At 36.4% G+C, this 13,287-nt stretch overlaps 1 protein-coding gene across 2 annotated transcripts in view; it reads right to left on the bottom strand.

The window, feature by feature from the left end:
• DLGAP2 (DLG associated protein 2) overlaps positions 1–13,287 on the bottom strand; it is a 329,263-nt gene that overhangs the window by 212,266 nt on the left and 103,710 nt on the right. The gene's annotated exons all lie outside the window — the stretch shown is intronic.

Genomic DNA, 13,287 nt, shown 5'->3' with positions numbered 1-13,287 from the left:
CACTGGCCAGTAGAAGCAGCCTGGCAAAGCTCAGTACTGCTAGGAAGCTTAACCTCTCTGCATGTTATTTCTCCAATAAACTATGCAGCATTTATTAATTAATGTATTGCCTACTCAAACAAGAAACAAAATCACCTACTGCGTATATATTAACAGTAGATAGAATATGATACATTATGCTGCAAAGAAACAGAAATTAGAATGGTGTGGCAATTCAGGGCTCTAAATTCACAGCGAAACAGGAGAGATGTTTACTACAGAATGAAATACATTCCACAAGGAGATGGCAATTTGAAGAGAACATCAAAGGCATGAATATTACAATGCATTTATCTATTTCTAAGCCAGTAATAGAGAAAGATCCTGACACTTCATGGAATTGCCCTGCTGCATCCCACATCATAGTGTAAAAGCAATTATCATTCATTTCTTCAAATTATGTTGAAGCGCTGCTTCTACTAAATAGTGTCACTTTCACTTTTCTGTACATTTGATCATTTTTTAGATCATGTAGTTTATGCGAACTCAACCAAAACATTATAGATACCTGAAATTTATAGTGTAGTAACCAACGAAGCACAGCCCAAGCATCCCGACCAGAGCACGTGTAAGGTATTTTAAACTAGCTATGTGTCCAATCAGTCTTCTGTTGTCACATTCTTAGCCTACAGAATAGCACAGCCCTGTGCGATGCTTCTACTGTCAACTAGACAGAGCTTAAAATGGGACACTGACTTTTTACTAAATTTGAAAAAAACACAACCCACCAAAAACCTAAAAACAAACAAAACCCCCAAACATTTTCCAAAAGAACTCACATTAGTAAATCAGGCTATAAAATATATACTTATTTATTCGGGATTCCTACATATTTTTCAGTAATTCGTTTCAATGTTTAATTACACTGTTAACTAACATAGCTTATAAATGTTAAAAGTCTTCCAGATGTTGGATTTCTGTGTTTTTTATATTCAGTGGGGACCACTGAGTTCTCTAGAAAAAGATTTATTTTGGACCAACAAAACAAATTCTGAATATCTTGTAGGAGTCATCGCAATCCTTTATTTTCTTTAGATACGATGTTATATTTAATAATGGATCAGCAGTGTCCAAAAACACAATATGAAAATTTACTGTCATTTTAATTGCAAATAATTAATATACATCTCTAAAGTTTGTATTTTTTGAATACTAAATGGAAGATACAACTCTTCACATGTTAATAAAAACATCACATTTTTAGTTACAGATAGTAGAATTTTGTAGAAAATCTATAACTACTATGCAAACAGGAAGTGTACTTTGATCACAAGACTTTGTGATATGCCAGCTGGGATAGTAGCTAATTACAGTTAGCATTTTGTTTCAGTTTTTGTTAGTATCCCACTTCATATCGCCCTCCCATTCTGTCTGTTATCTCCATCATTCCTGGGAGACAGTAACAAACTGCCTTCTTCCTTCCCCTGGGAGTCAGAATGACTAATTTGTCAACATCTAGTTAAAGCCTACTACAAAGTAATCAAGATCTTGAAAAGTCATAATGTGTCTTCAAAGCCTGATTTTTCTGAAGGATAGTGTTGGAAAAAACAGCATAGATGCAGACACCACGTTTTCAGCCTTGCTTGTCTTGTAGAAGAAACTCAGTGTAAAGTTCCCATTTCAAGCAAATCCATCATGTTAGCTTGAGATTCCTTGTTGTTCACCCTACATCAAACCCCAAGCTTGCTACTGTGATGTAATTATAGCAGAAAGGCACTCGTGTAGCTGAGCAGATTGTGAGTAATTTTCTATGGCCATATTAAAATGTTAACACAGGGCAAGCTCACTGTGGGTGTTTAATGTGCCATCCACTGGAGGGATGGAAAAAAAAGCATCAACAGAATAGAGCAAGAATTCCAATGATGGAATCAGCCTCAGCCCCTCTTTTGATACCTCTTTCACCATATCAACAGCTGAGCTTTTCTGCTCCTCTATCTCTTTTCTGCAGTAAGAGAAATGCATGTGTTTAATCTCTGTCCCAAGTCTGTCTCCCACTACCTCACAAAATGAGCAATCGAATCTCAGCTGTGTTGTTTCTGGAGATCATGCTCTTTTCTCCTCAGGAGATAGGAAATCTGAGTTTACTGTTCGCTTTGTCAGGTTAGAGGCACTGAATGCAAGCAGACATATAAGGTCTGTGAAGATTCACAGATTGCTTATAAATCAGTTTCTGCTTACAGTGTAAGTCACAATCAAGTGCAAGGAAAACATCTTACATAGTGTCATATTAAATACAACACAGGTAGACTTTTTCCTTTTTTCATTCCTTTCTGCTCTTAAGTATTTTTCAGTGACACGTCAGAGGTTCTTTATGTTTCTACAGTTCTTCTCTGCTGTAAGTCTTATAATCTAAAACCTCACTTCTATTCCACAACATCTGCATCTCCCTTGTTAAACTGAATTCAACCTCTTCATTACCTGAAGTCCTCCATCTGTCAGTTTTGCTGTTGCTTATTTACCAATGCAAACTTGAAAACCGAGTTTACCCAGGGCAATATCTCCTGGTCTACAGCTGTTACAGTAAAGACTGCTGAAGCGTAGCAGCCCTCCATTGTTAGTTTGTTAGCATATAACAGAATAATGTCTTCTGTTATATTTTTCAGGTTTTAGATCAATATGGAGATGTTCAGAAATACCACGTATAAACAAGTACCACGTTTAAAGCAGAGTTTGCTTTCAGAGCAAACAGAGTACCTCTGCTAACAAGCAGAATTCTGAGTTACAAATAGGTGCCCTTAAAAAAAACTAATGGAAGAAATAGTCATAACATGTTCCTTTCTATGAGTGTTTTTACAACACGAAATAAATCATTTCAAGAAGTCCCCTCCAAGGCTGGGTTTAAACTCTCAGCAGCTGGCTAGCTAGGAAACATAACAGACACATAAACCTTATAGTAGAAAGAATAAGATTTAGCTAAACAGAAGAAAAGGGCAGAGCTTGAACTGCATTGGCGCTCCTTGATCTTAAAGTGCCAACCATGATAGCATAGGCTGGAGAGCTGGGCAGTAAGAAACCAGATGAGGTTTAACAAAAGCAAGTGTAGAGTCTTGCACCTGAGGAGGAATAATTGCATGTACTGGTACAGGTTGGGGGATGAGCTGCTGGAGAGGAGCTCTGTAGAGGGGGACCTGGGTATCCTGGTGAACGACAGGTTGACCATGAGCCAGCAGTGTGCTCTTGTGGCCAAGAGGGCCAATGGCATTCTGGGATGCATTAAAAAGAGCATGGCCAGCAGGTCAAGGGATGTGATCCTCCCGCTCTGCTCTGCCCTGGTGAGGCCTCATCTGGAGTGCTGTGTCCAGTTCTGGGCTCCCCAGTAGAAAAAAAAAGACAGATCTCTTGGAAAGAGTCCAGCGCAGGGCCACAAAGATGGTGAAGGGCCTGGAGGATCTCCCCTACGAAGAAAGGCTAAGTGAACTGGGTCTGTTTAGCCTTGAGAAAAGAAGACTGAGAGGGGACCTGATCCAGGTTCATAAATATCTGAGGTGTGGGAGGGAAAAAGTGGTGAAGTCAGACTCTTTTCAGCAGTGTGTGCAGACAGGACAAGGTGGAATGGACAGAAACTGCAGCACAGAAGGTTCCGCGCGAATGTGCGCAAGAACTTCTTTACGGTGACGGAGCAGTGGCACAGCTGCACAGGGGGGTTGTGAGGTCTCCTTCTCTGGAGACATTCAAGACCCGCCTGGACGCCTACCTGTGTGACCTGGTGTAGGGAACCTGCCTTGGCAGGGGGTTGGACGTATGATTTCTAGAGGTCCCTTCCAACCCCTACGATTCTGTGATAGGACAAAAAAAGCAGAATATTTTGGCCTAGCTTCCAGAACATCCTCCACCTTCTCTGTGCTGTTTCTGTGATACAAGGCAAACACTGAAGTGCTTAAAAAATTACTTAATCAGCTCCTTCACCAATGCCAGGAAAGTGAAAACCTGCACCTCTAGCAAAAAAACAAAACAATAAAAAATAAAATTAAATCAATTGTATACAGTAAAGACAAAATAAATCAAAAGGAGAAAGAAAACCCCTACATGTTCTTTGTTTGTACTAAAGGAATTCATGTTTTTCTACATCAAGGTGATCAGCTGAAGATTACCGAGGATAAGGTTTGAGGTTAATACAATGAATAATACCAAATGGCATTATAGCTAAGATATTTTACACACAGTATAGTTAGACAAATTATTGCGATGGAAAAGAGACAATTGAAATAAAGGGAAATATTGCCCACCCGTATCCTAGGCTTGCAATAGGAAACTCCAAAGGCCGATCTCCAACAAGAGATCCTTCCCTACTACTGGTCAGCCCTTAAATGAGGTCTAGGAGAGGTGGAGTCAGACTCCACCCCTTCCAGCCACACAGGCAAATTGCATTGATTTAATTAATTGCATTCACCTGTGCTCCTGCAGCTGACTCAGTGCTCTGAGAATTTCATGATTTCCAATAATCTTCTTCAGGAATGTCGTTCCATTACAGTTTTTGGATTCTTTTTTTAAAGCATCTCAAAGACTTGAGATGGAACTACCTCAACGTTAAACTAACTCTTCTGTTAGTTGAGAAGCACTTTAAAAAGTTTCTTTTCAGAATGAAATCTGATTTGCAAACAGAGATGCTTTGTTCTCCAAAAGGAAAATAACATGTCCTACTTGATAGATGAAAAAAATGCAATGGCATAACAAAAATGTAGCATTTAAAAAAGTAACAAAAAAACCCCCAACCAAAACACCAATAATAAAAAAAAAATCCACCTCAAGAGCTTATTATCTCTACATATTCTACATATTCTAAAAGAGAAATGATTTCCAAGTTTTGATGATTAGTCTATCTCATAAAGGAAGCTGACAATGAAACTGAGTGCAACACTTGGAGGTTAAGATTAAAAAATTAGTCCATTCTAAGAAGTGAAAAAAAAAGATTCTTAATTTTTACCACTGAAGGAAAAGAATCCTCACTGACTCAAGTTTCAGTTCTGTTGCGCAGAGTTAAAGCTGCCAAATAAGAAAGAGTGTAGGAACTCCTTAAGGAGATACCTCTTGATGCAACTAGAAACCAAGTTTTTAAGAAACTGAAACAATATCATATCCAGATTTTACAGAATTATTTTTTAGAGTCAAATACTGAAGAGATTGCCTAACATTCAACTGCACAAGCTGTGTTTTTAACACCACATAATTAACTGTTTTGCCACAGTTAATTAAAAAAAATAATTTTGCCACCACATAATTAACTGTTTTCATGGAGACTCCATCAGCAGATGCAAAAAAGGATTTTCAACTGCATAACCAAAGCTATTTTTTTTTCACGTATTATTACAGACAAACTTTGGCTTTAATATTTTATAAGGTTTGTGACCATTCTAGTGACTAAACGTGTGATGAAAGCCAATGGAAAATAATCAGCAAATGCAGAAGTATAAGTCATTATGCTTGTAGCTCTTTGCTGTGAAAGCCCTTGCTCTTCTCCTGCATAATACTTCCACTAATATCAGTAGTAGCTCTGCACAGGATAAGAGCTCAGGATTTTCATACATCATTGAGGTGAACATTGCCAGAAATTATCTAAGATTTATGCAAACACACTCTACCAGTCAGCATTCCTTCTGCATGGAAGTCTCATTTAAATTAATGCAGTTTTTGGCTTAGGGAAAGAATTCCTTTTAGCACACTGTTTCTTAACTTTCCAGAATCAAAGTAAAAAATCACTCATGATCTGCTCTGTCAGAATGAAATGCATACATGGGTGCAATAAAAAACAAATAATTTATATGGGTAATGGTTCAAAAGATGGATTGTATGTATTGTCTTGAAGGTCACCATGCCTGGTGATAAGAAAGAAAAGTATTTATTTGCTTTCTGTTACAGTTGTGCTTCTACAACCTTATGGCAATTGATTGTTCTATATTTTTACTCCAAACCATAACTTCTTTTGCATAGAGAACATCCCGTGATTTTATACACCACATGTTTCAACTCTCTGATCTTCAACTGCTAAAGTTAGCTTCACCTTTCACTAGAAGACAGCAAATATATTAACAATTCTACTGTAGCACAAGTTCCTACAACCTGAGCTGCAGGCTAAGGAAGGGCTAGCTTTCTTTGCCAAACAGCTTTCTGGAAACTGCCCGTCTCAGCACTCTCTGAGCTTGGGATTAAGGCACAGAACCAGGGAATGTTAACTCTTGCAACCTACCCTCTCCAGGTCATGCAGTGTAGGATCTCAAGTCTATTCATGGAGACCATTGTTTCAACTTTAGTCAGTCAAATCATTTGAGACACAAATAAGAAATGAACATTAAAATAATAATAATTAAAAAAATCTGCATGCTTTGCTAAAAATCCATTGTATTTCTTCTCCTACAAAGGCACAGAAGTATCTTCCTAACACATAAAAGAAGTTAGAAGCCACAGGCAATATTCAGGAGCCACTGCTGCTCAACTTGAAGAGGTCAGTTATGTATATGTACAAAGGACTATTACAGTTAGATACACAAACTCTAAGCATTGCGGAGAATCAGAATTAGAAGCAAAGGGAAAGAAGACCATCTTCAATCACAGTCTGTTCACACTATTTGAGATAAACATTCTTATTTACAGTACATCATCACCCCGAAACAATGTCTTAAGAGAAACACAGTACTGCAGAAATTAACATACAGCAAATCTGACAAATACCAACAACCACTCAAAACAGGACACGCCATTCAATATAAAAACAGACTGAACAGCTAGCAAAATAAGAGCAATGAAAAGAAATGTGTATTCCTAAACATACAGAATTCTATTTCAAAGTTAATTTAAAACACCAGCATCTCTAAGGCTACACTAGCCTTGCTTACATTTGTTCTTACTCAAGCAAATGCCTAAATCCTGACCTGTATAGGACCAAATAATGTGCAGCTGTTGACAGAGGGAATAATAATATTCACATTACTAAAGCTGCATGCAACCTAAAGCATGCAGTGACCATAAGCTTTGAGACCAGCTCTTCCCACACATATATCAAATGAGCTTTCCATTTACTCATTCACATTGAAGCACGAAAGATGATATGATTCTCATGTTTGTTTCTGTTGTGTTTTTTAATCACAACGATGTAGAATGAATGTTGAAATACAGCTGTACACATTTAGGATTACACTGTATTTGTCCAAATTGAATTTCAGTTTTTTTCAGTTTGTACAACTCAGGAGAGTGAAACAGTAGACGAAAAAAAAAACAAGAACAACCAACACTGTTTTGAGTGCAGATGTTCCACATACATATGAGAAGGAGAAACTGCTGCAAAATTAGTTTGATTTATTCTAAATATAAGCGACAAATAAAGGTCTGGAAAACATTTTTTAAAGAAAATCTGTGTTTTTTTTTTGTTTTTTTTTTAAATATAGAAGAAACCTGAGAATATTTTTCTTTTCTTTTAAGACTTTGACCTTCAGTTACCACGATATGTTCCATAAAGCAAACACATTAAAAGAGAGACTACCTTACACCTGCCTTCTATAGACTCTATTATTTTAAATATCTCATTACTGACTCCAGAACAAGCAAATAAAATGTGCAAATTTATTCCTTGTTGTTGACAAGTATTTGTATTACTAATGCCATATATAACCTTACAAGTTTGCAAACTATATGAATATAAACTACACACTTTAGAAGGGATTACACTGAAATCTTCAAATACTTCAAGTACAACCAAGCACTGTGTGCTTTCTTTGCATCTAACTCTGTAGCAGATGCTCGATAAAAAAACTTTTGCTGTCTGCTCAAATGCAGACATGAAAATACAATAGCATTATGTTTCTCAGTAGTGTTGTTCAATACCGTTTGAATAAAACCATACTGTAACTACTTCCTAACAATCATGACACACCAGAATAATAGTTACTGTGAACATACTGTGCCTTGTTATCCTAAGGAAACTGATGAATAAAATCTGACACATTAGCCTAAGAGATTTAAAAATACTTAGATTCATGCATTCTTCAAATTTTGCAGATTATTTTATTGTAAAAAAATGTCTATCATAACATGTATGTCCTTAAGCTCTACATGTAAAAAAAAATATATTCAATATCTACACACTGCACAATGGAGAATGGTAACAATATGTTTCCATGCAATTTGAAAAGGTTTCCGTGAAGTTGAAAATTCAAAGCACTTTGCTTTGAGAGTAGTGCCAAAAAGCAAAAAGAGAAGACAGACATATTAGCCATACTCTGATCAGGAGAAAGTTTCATACCATCATGGATTTTACCAGAACCCATTATTAAAATGTTAGTAAAGAAGCTCACACTGGCATATGAATGGGACTGCTCCTGCAGACCGAGGAGCTGGCATGCAAACAGATCAAAGCAAAATTCACTTTAAGTCCTTGGCTCTGTATTTCCTTAACGTCTTTCATAATGGACAGAATAAAGGTGTAAATATGTCAATTACCTCAAGTAATAATTACAAGTTGTCATTAGGGTGATAGCAGGAACAGTAACCTATGTAACTATTTTAGTGGTACATATACAGAACAAAAAATTCTTTCTAATTTAAAAAAATAATAAGGATCTTTTTATAACTAGTGTGGAGATACGCAATATTAAAATTAGGCAAAGTAGATTTTATTATGTGTTATTGTTTCCTTGAAAATGTCAGGATTATGTGTTGTGAAATGCACTTTCCTTCCATAGAAAAATTCAGGTTTTCTTATTGATAATTGCTGGTGTAGCAAATACAGAATAAGTATAAAAAAATTAAGAGATAAGGACTCTTGAATGTCATTGGTGACAGTAGTAAAACTGCCAGTTTTCAGTGCTGATTACTGAATGCTAAGATTTCTTAGGTTAATAAAGAAAAAAAACCCTTATTTTCCTCCAAACTCCATGTGAGAATTACAAGGAGTACAGATGGCACCAAATCTAACTGCACCTGCAGCAAATGCACCACTCTGATATTGACATTTACATGTACATATCCTAAAAAGTCATATTTTCCTCCAGAAAAAGCTTTTTGTTGTTCCTGTCAATTATTTACATTCAAAAGTTAAAGTACTTGTATTTCCCAAATTCTACTGAATATTTCATGCATCTTCTGAGTGAATGCACAGAATTCAACAGTGCCATTCGTTTGGAGTATGAAACATTCAAAAATTATTTTACTTAAAAAAAATTGCTTAATTGCATCCTTAACATTTAATCGTATTAAAAAGCCTTCCATATTTAACAGACATAAAATTGTGTATGGGTAAATGAGTCACATACTCTCTGGCATTCTTCTAACTTTCGTACAATTTCGCACAAACTCATTTCTTCTCAGAGATAGACAAAATAATGGCATCTTAGCTTTAAAATGTAAACTAGGCCATAATAGAAGGGACATGAGGATTCCCAGAACAGACCAGGCCCATCGCGGCATTTGGTTACAAATTAAAACCTAAAATGAATAAATGGTTTATGAAGCAATACCTTATGCATAGGGGCATCGTCTCCTTTATCTATTAAAAAAGAAGTCATTATTTTGTTTGTAGAAAAACATCACTGAAAATAGTTAGACTTGTCCCTATCCATAGCAATATTCTTACTGTTCACTGAAACATACAGCGCTAAGTTACGACAGCTGCAAAAGTCACATCATGGAAGTAAATTCCACAACTGTGTTTGCCCTTCTGAGCTATACTTGTCTTTATTTTTTAAATTTAATTTTTTACTTGTTTTTAATTTCTCAGGATATATTAAAAAACTAGAACATATGGTTTTCCCGATCCCATGCAGAACTGGAATGCATCATTTATCAAGAAAGTGCCGTAGATGTATTTTGTTTTCTTTGATTCTTATCATCTCTAAATAACACAGAGCAAATCATCTTGACGTTCATTCATTTAAGACTGCTCCTCACATATCTACATCAACTACACGTCTAGACTCCTCTTTTCTGTGTTCTTTAGCAGTGGTAGGGGTAGTAAAGATTCAGCTTGGTATTTCAGACTGGGGTACCTCTATTATGCAAAGGGGGTGTTTTTACATACCGCATTGTACTCTCCATCTCATTCCTTACAAGTATTCGTATTTTGTTTCAATTTTACTGTTGTCTTAATTACAGCTAATGACTGAACCGTTCAAAATGAAAGTTGAGTCTTTTTTCTATGCTGTTAAAGTTAGCTCAGATCACAGCACAGAAGTACTGTTACTCATAGCCTTACTGAACAACAGTATCTTTCTGGAGAGCCAGACTTGACTCTTAAATGCTGTGGAACTGCAAGGACATTTGCCACATCATTTCTGCAGTAGAATGAGGAATGCATATTAGAGTCTGTACATACACTGCAAGATCAAGAGGTACCAGATAACAGGGTGAACAGTAGGCTGAACTGTCACTGCCTACTCCACAGTCTTTGCCTAATTGCTGTGAGTATTCTAATACTCTCATAACGCATCAGGACTTCTTGGAGATGTTCATTTACATCACAGAATGTTTCTAAATAAATTGGAAATTGTTATCAGCACTGCACTCACAGTAGAGAAAGCTTAATACCATCAGCAAAGCTAACATAGGCTTTCTCTTCAATGGATTTAAAAAAGACTATTTTAATCTCTTACTGATAAGAACACAAGCCCATAAGAACATCAACAGAGGGTCAGATCAAAGGCCAGTGTTCTGCCCCCACGATTGCTAGCAGCCACTACTTGGAAAAAAACATGTTTCCATTTTCTCTCAGTCTTAGGACAGCAGCATCTAAGTAGAAGCAGAGTACAATGTGATGTTTTACCTGAATCCAGTCAACTATGTTTCCAGTGGCTAAAGGATTTCCTAAGGCAAGTTAAATCATCAGATCTTTTTTTATTTTTATATATATATTATTTTTTCTGAGACCAAAATGCTGGACAGAACCAGAACTTGTGTTAATTCTCACACTTAACTAGAATCAGCTCTGTGCAGTGGTAGTCCTCTTTAGCACCACTTTTTCCAGAACTAAGTAGTCAGATAAAGCTTGTTTTACAAAGCATCCAGAGAGGTGGCTTTTTTATCAAGAAGTTGAAAAATGCTGGTAGTGTACAGTACTGTCTATTTATCTTTAAGAAGGAAAGAAACAGAAGAATCAGAAAATACTGAAGAAAAAAAATATATCCAAGCCATGAATAGAACCAATAAGTCACTAGTGGAGTTGTATAGGACATAAAATAGGTCTGGAAGAGAAGTTGTCATTTTCACTGTCTCTGAGAAGATAAGAACGGTCTGCTGAAAATCTTAACAGCCACAAAATTAACTGCTTTGCTGTTTTGGTAATATAGCAAATTATATTAATATGATCCTTTCATGAACTTCTGTGAATAACTGACAGGAGTTACAACAGAAACATCTGCTTGAGGATTAATGGAAGTCACTGTGTTGAAACATCTCATGGCTGCATCACCCTTCTAACAAGGTATGCTGGCTGTCACAAAGACTCAAGTCAGACACTTCTGTAACATGTCATTCTCATTTCAAAGTTGAGCAGGAGCAAAACGCAGTGTTTACCATGACAATGTAACCTGTCGGATGAAGGTTACATTCACAAAGGCAACAGTTGTCACCTGCCTGAAAACACATCCTCGCTATCAACTTCCGGAAGCAACTCAAAGTCGCTGCACTCACGGGATTTATCAAGAGCACTACCTCCGCCTTCTGCAAATGTCGTTTCCTCCCAGCATAAAATAGGGCCCTTGGTTTGCAAACAATTCACACTGACAGGTGTGGCATCTAACATAAAGAGCACAGACCAAGCCCGTGATTTCTGAAGCATGTAAGCTTTTGCAATTCATACAAAAGACAACTAAAACAAAGACCTCAGTGTTGACCAACTTTCTCTTTAGACTGGTTGCAGAGGGGGACAAAGCACATGGATGTGTGCTAGAAATTCCACAGGCAATACCTTTGAATGACTGAGATGTGAAATGTTTATTCTTGATAATTTACATCTCCCTTCCACAGCAGTTATTTTTTATTCTGTAAAACATGCACCTAAATTGTCCTGCAGATGTGCAGCAGTGTGTGCAGATAAACAAACTTGCTCCCTGAACTACAGAACTGACTGCCAAAACTTTGCTAAGGGCTCCTCACGTAGAAGGGATAATTCACAGAACTAAAAAGTAGCATTACAGAAATGCTGTATTTGAGTGAGGAGTTTGGTGATCCAAGAGACATCATTCTTGGGAAAGTTCATTTCTACACAACTGAAAACAGTGTTACATTCCTGAGGACCATTCCTTCAGCAAAACGTATCATTATTTTAGACTGCATCATTTTAGTTGCATACATGTTATATATTTTCACTACTGTTTTATTTATTTATTTATTTTAATTCCCTGTTTAAACCATCCTTATACATGACATTTGAAACGTGGAAGAAGTATGAAAGAATAGTAACGAAAAGAGAGGAGAACTGTAAAGCAGGAATAATATGTAATAAGGAGAACTAATCCAGTGTATAACTTCCAAGCTGGACGGCCCTAACATGAAAGGTATATCTCATAAAAGGCAAATAAACGTCTGTCTTATTTTATTTGCCCATGTATGTATCTGTGGTATTATGAAATTATTAAATATAACACAATGAAAACAAACTAAACAAGAAATGGCTATTTATAAAAGGAATGTGAAGTCCAAAGAAAATCTAAAGCAATTTTTCTTTCAGCAGATAATGGATGATAAATGTACTGAGTTATATCACAAGCTGCAAGGGCTCAGTCTTTCAATTCTAGCGTTCATCTCGTTAACTTCTCCCTAAATTTATGAAAGTTAAAAGCTTGAATTGTTTTTCAAAAACTATTCAAGATATAAAGCTGAACCTCTTTGAGAAGAATGCATAATCTGTACTTTTTTTTGAAGAATATACTTTGCTTTAGCAGTTACATTTGCTATTTTGGACTGCCTTTCTTCGAATCACTCCAGATGGTTGATCTGAAACTAAGGTTAACTTTTTTGACATTTTCTTAAAACAGCACCAATATGTGTGTAAAGGAGAAAGACAGAAGAAAGAGAAGGAGAGAGAAAGATTTTCTACATAATGACTCGCCTCAAAAATCAGTCTCGTTGCTGCAATGTTTATTTAGGTAAATTGTGGGTCTCACCTTGGCATTTAGTTCATCACTTGGAGGAATAACAACAAGCACCAAACATCCTCACTTGGACATATATTTGCACAGCATAACAGTTATTGCTTAATTATCCTTATTTCAAAAGCAATATTTATTCATTCACCTGCTAAAATGTGTTTGCCTCTCTGTTCCC

Source organism: Cyrtonyx montezumae, unplaced genomic scaffold, assembly GCF_038088225.1.
Source record: "Cyrtonyx montezumae isolate F1298 unplaced genomic scaffold, pur_monq_1.0 scaffold_13, whole genome shotgun sequence".
Classification (NCBI taxonomy): domain Eukaryota; kingdom Metazoa; phylum Chordata; class Aves; order Galliformes; family Odontophoridae; genus Cyrtonyx; species Cyrtonyx montezumae.
This window is presented reverse-complemented; position numbering and strand designations above follow the sequence as displayed.